Source organism: Canis lupus, chromosome 36 (assembly GCF_011100685.1).
Source record: "Canis lupus familiaris isolate Mischka breed German Shepherd chromosome 36, alternate assembly UU_Cfam_GSD_1.0, whole genome shotgun sequence".
Taxonomy (NCBI): domain Eukaryota; kingdom Metazoa; phylum Chordata; class Mammalia; order Carnivora; family Canidae; genus Canis; species Canis lupus.
The window spans coordinates 31,163,815-31,173,087 of record NC_049257.1 but is presented as its reverse complement, the minus strand read 5'-3'; the positions used below and the strand labels follow the sequence as shown (position 1 = coordinate 31,173,087).

The 9,273-nt window shown below is 41.9% G+C and overlaps 1 pseudogene; it reads left to right on the top strand.

Annotated features, from left to right (window-relative positions):
* The first annotated feature begins 7,111 nt into the window (after window positions 1-7,111).
* LOC100685828 lies at window positions 7,112-7,809 on the top strand (annotated as a pseudogene).
* Window positions 7,810-9,273: the final 1,464 nt, after the last annotated feature.

Below are 9,273 nucleotides of genomic sequence, written 5' to 3'. Positions count from 1 at the left end.
CTTTTATGAAGTATAGGCTTTTATAAATTTTCTTTTTTAAAAAAGATTTTATTTATTTATTCATGAATGACAAACACAGAGAGAGAGAGAGAGAGGCAGAGACACAGGCAGAGGGAGAAGCAGGCTCCATGCAGGGAGCCCGATGCAGGATTTGATCCTGGGACTCCAGGATCACGACCTGGGCTGAAGGCAGGAGCTAAACCACTGAGCCACTCAATTTTCTTTTACATTTTTTTGTTTTAACTAATCTCTTAGAATTATTTATTTCTATGCCTTGTTAAGTTTAAGGCAGTTGTTTTTCTTGGAATGTGGTTTACCTTTTGACATTGTTACAAAATTTGATTTAGGTAAAAGTATTTTAATTTGGTTCTTTTAAGTAGTCATATCTAACAGTCTCTTCATTTTCATTTTTTAATTGTTTTTATGTAAAGGAAGCCCTTCCTAATTAAGAAAAATCATATTTACTCATAAATATTAATTTTTATTTATTTATTTTTTCCAGTTTGCTACGGAAAAGTTTAACACATTCATTTAAGTATGCAAAAAGATTATCTTTTTTTTAACTTGTCCTTTTATTTATTTTTTTAAATGGTTACATTTAAAAATACTCATTTTTAATGGCTTATTTTTTTTTTGACTTAACTCTCCATTTATATCTAAAATGCAGTCTGAATGGAAAATCTAAAATTTAGTTTTTTAAGTGGTTATTCAATTATACTATTACTTATTGAATGATTTATCTTTCTACTTTTACACCTGTACTACACTGTTTTAATTATCATAACTTTGTATGTTTTTATATATGGTAGATCAAATAGATATCCAATATTACTGCTGTATTTTTCCTCAAATTAACTTTTGTTTTCCATGTGCATTTTTCTTTTTTTTTAATGTTTAATTTATTTATTCATGAGAGAGGCAGAGACATAGGCAGAGGGAGAAGCAGGCTCCATGCAGGGAGCCTGACGTAAGACTTGCTCCCAGGACTCCAGGATCATGCCCTGGGCCTAAGGCAGACAGATGCTCAACCTCTGAGCCACCGAGGCATCCTCCATGTGCATTTTTCTAAATTTCTCAATGATTACAATTCTTAAATGACCCTCCAAAATTAGATGGGAATTTTAGTTGGATTTCATTTGCCTACAAGTTAATTTTAGGTGGATCAATATTTGTTGTGCGTCTTCTTAGAATATATCTTACCTATCCCACTTGCATCAGGCCTTTTTCTTCATTTGGAGACCCGTATGATTTCAGGGGAGCTAAGCCAATCAGCACATTCCATTTTTCTTGCCACACAGATGGTGGGTTAGTGACCCAGTTATACGGGTTTCCAATTAGAGGGCATCTTAGTAGTCTCTGGGGATGCTGGGAAAAGAAGTCCATGCTTGTGGCTTTGGGGGGAAGATACAGGCGAAGAACTGAGATAGAAAGAATTTGTGCATTTTGTGTCACTGTTGGACCGCTGCATCAGAGTTTATTTGATATGTGTGAATTTTTTAGTTACGAGATTCACCAAATTCTCTTTAGGTTTTATTTTATTTTTATTTTTAATTTTTTTTAAGAGTTATATATTTACTTTAGAGAGAGAAAGAGCATGAGAGCACGAGCGGGAGGGGGAGAGGGAGAGAGAATCTCAAGTGGTCTCTGTGCTGAACATGGAGCCGGTTGCAGGGCTGTCTGTCTCAGCATCCTGAGGTCATGACTTGAGCTGAAACCAAGAGTCAGAGACTTAACCAACTATGCCACCCAATTCTCTTTAGGTTTAAAGTCAGCTTGAACTAGATTTATTGTTACTTTTAAATAAAAACATTTATATTGATACTACATGATTATAATATTCGTTTTTTATATTCATAAACATTGTGTAACTCAATTTCCTCAAGACTTCTTTTGTATTTATCAGCAAAGTTGTATTATTTTCTTCCCATAGATACATAGTTCTTAATAATTTCTGGATACTCTAGTACATTTTAAATTACTCCAACCTAAAAAAACTTTGTTTTGCGTAAAGCATTGTAGCAACACATAATAGGCTGAAATGAAGAAATGAAATAGTAATAAAATAACAAATAATGTTGATGCTAGTAATCTATTGTATAGTACTTACTGCGGGCACAGTTCTATGATGTGTTAGCATACACAACCCCACGAGGTAGCTGGAAATATTATTCCAATCGTATGGATGAAAGAAAGGAGACGAGACTTGGAGTGACTCTCCCAAGCTCATGGCGCTAACTAGTGAGCAGGGCAGCTAGGATTTGAAATCAGGCAGTCCAGGCCCCAGGGAGCTCCTGGCTACGTATTAAACTGCTCTTTGGTGATGACCGTACCCTCAGGCACTAAGAGCAGGCGGCAAAAATGCCTGTGAATGATTAATGGCAAGAATACCTGTGGTTTGTGGAGCTGTTTGAATCAAGTTCCCAAGCACTGGAGCTCCTGTCACCTGAGTGTCCTGAGTGATTTCCTGTGGTTTCTGGTGGGGCCAAAGGCTAAAGGGATGGTGACAAGGCAGGGGGATCCCTCTCATTTTGCCACCAGGCAGTTACAGAATTGACCGGCAGATCTCGCCTGTAAAGGGTTTTAATAATAACTCCATGATTATCCTCAGGAAAACACGTCTTCTTTCACTTTCAGGTACTAGAATTTCAAATAGGAACGAGGTCAGCACAAGCGGAGATGAGCAGGCCTCACCTCTGTGTCTGGCAGAGGAGAGAGGCACAGACCCAACTTGGGTGCAGTCACCTGAGCCACGTGTGTGTGCTCGTGAACTGGTCCCGACACTCTGGAACCAGGGCTGGAAAACTAGAGGGAAGCAGCTCACACCTGTTTCCAGCGGGGCCTCCTGCTCGCCCCGGAACAGCAGAGGGCATCCTTTCTTCTCTCATCTTCTCTTCTACGGGCTGTGGACTCTGCTGACACCTGCAGGGCCCTTGCTCTGCGCCTCTCGCACATGTGTGACCTCGACTTTAGGGATCTCTGAATGGTTTGGTCTCATAAAGGTGAGACTCATAATTTTGTATCTTTGAGATGTTTGAAAAATTATTCTGTAAATATTACATTTAAAATTCAAGTGGAAGAAACCTAGGTAGTGGATTTCCAGTTTAGTTTAGAAATCATAAGTAAACTAGATGCCTAAAATAAAGTGACCAAAAGCTGTTGGAGTTTTACTTTTTTTGCAGATTAGTAGAGTATGGCATTTTGAGATATATTAAGATTTTTTTTTTCAGCTGGCCCTTGCATGTGTATGGCTCTAAATCTTATCATTTGACACGATTTGTTAAATTTATGCTTTATAACCTTTATGATACTACTCATTTTAGTATCTAATCTATATTTCATTGTTCCATGTGTGCAAGTCGCGCCTTATCATTGAGAATAGCTGTTGAAGGCAGGCATAAGGCACCTCTTGGAGGAGTGGGGCCATCCTGGAAGCCCATCAAATACTTGTCAAGCTGAATACAGGAGGGGACTGAAAATGGGGCTTTTGCACATACACATCATTGTGTATCTCCCGCACTCCCTTTATCCTACCCTAAGTAGCTGATCCTGTGTTCAGTGTGCTTATGGCACGTCTACGCTGAATCTTAGTGGTCAGTAACAAAACTGGGAAGGCAAATAACATTAAGTAGTCATCTGTTCTGTACCTTTTTGTAGAAAAAATATTTCTTACAAATTTAATAATAATAACTACCATTAATTATGTGCAAAGTATTTTTGCAATGTTATTAATTAAATTCACAAGAGCTCCCTGAGTTAGGTACTATTTTTTTTTTGCATTTTTACAGAGGACACTGAAACTTTAACCTAATAAGGGACAGGACCAGGATTGCACCGTATTCTAATTATTGCCCACCATGGCTTCTCAGGGATGGAACTGACACTTCTCAAGGTTAGGCAGATTGTCTCAGAAGCATAAACATTTTTTCTCTCTCTTTTTTTTTTAATACGATTTTATTTATTTATTTAAGGGAGAGAGCGCGAGCAGGGGGAGCAGCAGAGGGAGCGGGAGAGGGAGAAGCAGGCTCACCGCTAAGCAGGGAGCTTGATGTGGGGCTTGAACCCAAGACCCTGTGATCATGACCTGAGCCAAAGGCAGGCATTTAACCAACTGAGCCACCCAGGTGCACCTAAACCATTTTTTCCCCTAAGAAATAGGTAATGGATATTATGGTATTCACTTGAAATTAATATCAACAAGGCAATATTTCTTCTCCAGTTTATTCTTCATTTTGTTCCTGTTGTGAAAAGTTACTAGGTGACAGTTTTTGCTACAAAGAAAATTATGAATAGAAAATTAGTTCCTATTTTACAATATTTTGCCTCCCTTTTTAGAAATAGGCATTCTGGGCAGCCTGGGTGGCTCAGCGGTTTAGCACCTGCTTTTGGCCCTGGGTGTGACCCCAGGGTCCCGGGATCGAGTCCCACGTCGGGCTCCCTGCATGGAGGCTGCTTCTCCCTCTGCCTGTCTCTCTCTCTCTCTCTCTGTGTTTCTCATGAATAAATAAATAAAAATTAAAATTAAGAAAAAGAGAAATAGGCATTAAAAGATTTTAAATCTTAAACAAAACTATGTTGTATTTATGAACCCAGAAGTAAATTAAAAATAATTTAGAAGCCACGTTTGTTCATTTAGAACAGGTTTTTGAAAGGTCATGTTCACTTTTGAAATAGTGCCATCCAGGTTCTTAAAATCGTTTGACACTGGAAATCTCGCCTGTGTTGTAGGGTGCCTTCAAGTTGTGCCAGTGGCTCATCGCTCTCAAGATATGCCTTTTCTGGCTGTAGTCAAGTTTGACCACTGCCTGTTTTTCCCTCCAAGTGCCTCCCATGGAAATTCTTGAAAAATAAAGCAACATTTCAGCCCACACTTTAATGAGTAGACTGGAATCCCTATCCTTTCAGATATCTCAGTGGTGACTCATAGAATTGTCTAGCCCTTGCTTTCCTAACATTTTCCATTCACTGTAAGTTATTTCTTCATCTTTTTTTTTTCTGCTCAAAAGTGCTTTTCATGTCTGCCAGCTGAAAAACTAGAAATAAATAAGACCTATAGTTTCAAATTTGAATGTGCTATTTGAGCTTTTTAATGAGCCCTAGTGATCTGGTGTTTGGCAGAAGTACCATCTGAAAATGGACAGTTAGGACCCAACTAAAAGCTGCCTGACTATAATTTAATAAATGCAGTGCCAAGCTGTGCAATCTGACCGGCCTCTGCCATTTAGGGCTCCCTCTGTCCTCGCTCATTGTTGACCACATGTGAGCTTCTGTGGAGGCACCTTTAGGCCACCCAGGGAATCCAGGTACTGAATTTCAAAGTGTAATTAATTTAGATAAACGGCTGCCTGGTGAAATAAGGTAATGTTGAAACATATGCCAATGGGATGTTATGAAATATTATGATACTGATAGGAAACACGTTCATTTGGTGTTCCTTGAGGAGATAGGCAACAACCTAATTAAATGATTTGTTCAGTCAGAAATGTTTACACCTTAGCTGGCCATTCATTTGCTTCACAGAGGATTTTTTGGTTATCATTAATAAGAGAAAAACATGAAAAAATATGAGAATAGAGAAATTAACCTCTAAAGGACATTCTATTTTATCAAAGGAATTTCCCCAGAGATACCTATCTTCAAAAATCTTTCTCCTTTTAGTTTCAGATGCTACTTTTACCAGTAACTCTGAAATTATGTCTTTGATTCTGTGCTTGGCTGGAAGCATTGTTGCCAGCGGCAAGATGTCATGTTAGACAACCCAGGTGCCTTGTAGTGGTGATATGTGACCTTCTGGAAATCAATTATTTTATCTCAACTTCAGCTTTTCTTTCTATAACATGAAGATACCATTTCTGGCCTTGTCTATCGTCTACAATTTTTGTGAGCACCACATGAAATGCCAGGCATGAGAAATTGCAGTATGCATGTAAATTATTAGAATTCAAGGCATCTTTTCTAATTGTTTTAACTTTCTCTAGAGGTGCGACACCTGGAATTAAAAGCAGTACGTAGGTGTCGATGGATCCAGAACTTTAATAAGTAAAACACAGCTGCGATTTTTCAAACATTGGGGAAGTTTTGACGTGTAGTCTAGCATTAGGGGGAACAGTGCCCATTTTGGTCATGGTAGCCTGTTTCAGAAGACAGATGTTCAGATTCAAGGAGAGTAGCTAGCCGAGGGTTCACTCTGCCTTGCTCTGAGTTTCCATTCTCTCTCCTTAAAGGATATAGTTTCAGAAGGACTTTACCCAGTTGCTTTCTGGTGTGTCTCTGTCTTATGCACATGCACACAAATACACACACACGTGCATGTTTGCACAAAAGTAATATATCAATATAGATATCATAAGTGGCTTCATAAAATAGAAAACAAAATTAACAAGAACAACGCCCATCTCCAAACAATAAAACACTCCATCAAAGTTTTTGTTATATTCTGGTCAATCCTTGGGTTTGCAAGAACTTGCTGTATTTGGTTCCCACATTGAGCAAAGGAACAGTCATTGATAAGGAACAGTTAAATATTAAAAAATAGAATTAGGGCAGCCCGGGTGGCTCAGTGGTTTAGCGCTGCCTTCAGCCCGGGGTGTGACCCTGGGGTCCTGGGATCGAGTCCCGCGTCGGGCTCCCTGCATGGACCCTGCTTCTCCCTCTGCCTGTGTCTCTGCCTCTGTCTCTCTCTGTTTCTCTCATGAATAAACAAAAAAAATCTTTAAAAAATAGAATTAAAAGATTTTTCTAAATAATTGATTACTAATTCTACTTTGAAAAAAACTATGACTATGAGATTTGATAAGATCCTTGGATCAGGAAAACTGTGGTGAATCTATTCAGTAAATACTCCCTTTCCTTCTGTTACAGTGTCTAAAGAGTTCGGCTGGTTTTATACAGCACAGGTAATACTTCATTATCTTTGTATTAGGCATTCTTAGTATTTTTAGCTACTCCGTTAACAGAGCCAGTCTGTATAAAAGCCTGTCTCAACATGGCATATTAATTTGAATTACAGGTAATGAAAAACTTGTTATTAATGTCGAGAACTGAAATACGTTAGGCAGGACAGCCTTGGTTATGCTTATGAAATCCTGGTGGGCTGGGCGCGAGCGCAGGAATCATGGGCCTCTGACGGGCATACCAGCGAGCCCTGACTGCTCCCCCGGGGAAAGTACAGGTCCTGACAGCTGAGTCGTGAGCCCTGGCCTGATCAAGGCTGCTAATCCCAGTCTCTAGCAGGACACAGGGAGGCGTCACCATCCTTGGGAGAGAAGAACCTTGAAGCAGCAGTAAAAGACCGGTCATTTGTCCCACCACCTCTTAGGCTCAGGGTGTCAGAGCCTCGCTCAGGGACTTACTTCCCTACCTGGAATGGCAGCCCATCTCCAGGAGGTGTCCTGACAACACCCGTGTGCCCTGCACAGGGTCCGTGGTGGGCCTGGGTGACGTTATCTCACAGCAGCTGGCGGAGAAGCGGGGTCTGCGGGGACACCAGACTGGCTGGACCCTGACCATGGCCTCCTGGCCTGTGGCTTTGGGGGCCCTGTAGTAGGAGGCTGGTGCAGGGTTTTGGACGGGCTCATCACTGGCACCACCAAAGAAGGTGCTTTTGGACCAGGGGGGCTTTGCCCCATGTCTTCTAGGCTGTTTCCTCCCACCAGTAGGAGCGCTCAATGGCCTGTCAGCCCAGGACAACCAGGCCAAGCTCTGGTGGTTGGCCAGCTTCTACCTGGTTCCCTTCATTACAGGCTGGCCATCGTTCAGTGTGTCGCTGTCATTTTGAACTCCTGCTTGTCCTGGAAGGCACACCAACTCTAGGCCCGCCTCACTCCGGGTCGGCGCCTGCCGTGCTGCAGCATGACCCCCAGTGCCACCAGATGGTCTCCTTCAAGTGGCCGCGTTGGCTTTCCTGGGGTCCCGTTGCCACTCAGAACTTAACAGGCTTAGTACCTGACTCCTTTTGAAATCATTTCAGCCTTTATAACGGTCTTATGCCCACTACACGCTGGGCACTCCATAAATGTGTACAGTCTTGTCAGCTGTAGTTTGTACCTGTATCCCAGCAATGGTACTTGTCCCCACACTCCACAGGCACATCTGCTCTCTACAACCTTCCCAGGCCACCTGGAGCTCTGGCTCTTCTGGGGCCCCAAACACTTTATGTGGTGCCTCCAGAAATCTGTTATTAAATACATAGTTGGAAACTTGCCGTTAGAACTTCTAGAGCTGGAAAGAAGTCTCGAGACAAGCAATCCCAATCTTCCCCCACGGATGAGCATGCTGAAGTGAGACGGCCAGTCCACTCCACCAACCAGTGGCAGAATGGAAACTTGAACGCACATGTTACAGATGAATGTTTGTATGCCCTCCAGGAGTCTTCTGTTGCAAACCTAATGCCCAGGGTGATAGCGTCAGGCAGGGGGGCCTCTGGGAGGCCATTAGGTCATGAAGGATTCGTGTCCTTTTAAAGCAGTCCCAGGGACGCCAGGGGGGCTCAGCGGTTGAGCATCTGCCTTTGGCCCAGAGTGTAATCCCGGAGTCCTGGGATCGAGTCCTGCATCGGGCTCCCTGCATGGAACCTGCTTCTCCCTCTGCCTGTGTCTCTGCCTTCTCTCTGTGTCTCTCATGAATAAATAAATGAATAAATAAAATCTTTAAAAATATATATATATTTTTGCTTTATTAAGCAGCCCCAGACAGATCCCTCACCCCTCTCACCATGTGGGGACACAGCGAGAAGGAAAAGTTAGTGAATACCACATCTGCGAGTGCCATGGGCTTGGACCTCCCAGCTTCTAGAACTGTAAGAAATAAATGATGTTTATAAGATAAAAAACAAATTAAAATTAAAAATAAATCTTGGTGGCCTAGGATCCAAAAGGCTACTTCTACTCTGTGTTCATTGGGTCAACAGTAGAGTTTTACAACTGATACGACTGAGAGGTGGAAGGTGCCAGAGGCATCAGACACCTGCCTGGACACAGGTGGTCCCTGCCCAAGAGAAGGGCTTCTACAGGCTTCCTTTGCCTCGGAAGCGACACACATCGCTTTAGTTCACAATCCTTTGGCCAGAACATCACATGCCCTCCTACCCAAAAGAGGACCACAGAGGGTAATTTCCCACTCGCCCGGAATAAAGACAGACCCAGAAATAGTTGGCAAAGGGTTCTGATGACACCACAGCTGGTGAGGACGAGTTTCAAAGAAATTAAAAATCCAGCAGATCCATTTTTGAGAGCGGACTATGTGTCAAGTTCTGCATTAAATGGTTTCCAAACACTG